Genomic DNA, 1229 nt, shown 5'->3' on the forward strand with positions numbered 1-1229 from the left:
TATGTCCTTGGCGTGATATTTACCAACCTGCCGATCCTGCAGATCTTCCAATTCATAATACGAATTGCCAAGCTTTCTACGAATTCGCGCCTTTACGAAGGCTGGGCCCAGCTTGGCATTATACCCGGCCTGGAAGTTGCTCTGTTTAAAATTCTTCCTGAAAACTTCTTGGCCATCCGCGTAAGATACTGCCCTGGACCTGAGATTGTATAAACGTTCATTTCTCTCATTTTGTTTCTGCAGTATCTCACGAGCCTTAGCACGCACTAGCTCCAATGAGTCTTCCTTATTGAACGACATGGCCTTGTCCTCCAGCAGTCCTAAGGTCCTAAGCAATTTGTAACTAGCCCCAGAGCCCATAAACTGCTGACCAAACACCATATAATACGGCGACGCTCCTGTTGCCGAATGGATACTGGTTCTCAGGGCACAACAAATGCTGCTTAGTTTTTCGTCCCAGTCCTTTTGATCCGGACGAACGTACGACCGAATTGCAGCAATCACTGACCGGTTAACTCGTTCAGAAGCATTTGCCTGCGGCGAGTACACCGCCGTGAGAGTATGAGCAATTTTGTGCTTCCTGAGAAAGTCTAGAAAATTATCCGACTTGAATTGCGACCCATTGTCAGATATAATCGTCTCCGGGAACCCAAATGTATGGAATAGTTACTGCTCCATATACTTGGTGACGACGTCGGCCGTTTGCTTCTTTATCGCCTTCAAGAATACAAACTTAGTATAATGATCCAAGACGATAAAAATGCCTACATGGCCACTTCTAGTGCGGGGATAGGGCCCTAAAAAGTCCACATATAATCATTGAAAAAATATATCGGATTCCGGAGCCTTTCCCATAGGTGGTCTCTGGATCATATTCGGGGCCTTAGTTCCCTTGCAAATTTCACATCCCAAAACGTAAGCCTTGACATCCTTCACTAGACTCGGCCATTAGTAATATCGCCTTACTCGCTCCAAGGTCTTGTGGATTCCACCATGCGATGCCAAAGGATGATCATGTGCATTTCTCAGCACGTCATTGACCAAGTTTTGCGGGATCCACAACTTCCAACTGAATTGGTCGTGAAATGCTTCCCCTGTGCAATGCTCCATCCGTTTATAGACCAGATGATTCACCAATTTAAGATCGGGCAGCTTCTCCAAGTTTGCCTCGATTCCTTCTCGAAATCTTAAATATTCTGGTGACTTAAACTCTGCTGAATCTAAATCCA

This window comes from Drosophila kikkawai, chromosome 2L, assembly GCF_030179895.1.
Source record: "Drosophila kikkawai strain 14028-0561.14 chromosome 2L, DkikHiC1v2, whole genome shotgun sequence".
In the NCBI taxonomy this organism is placed as follows: Eukaryota; Metazoa; Arthropoda; class Insecta; order Diptera; family Drosophilidae; genus Drosophila; species Drosophila kikkawai.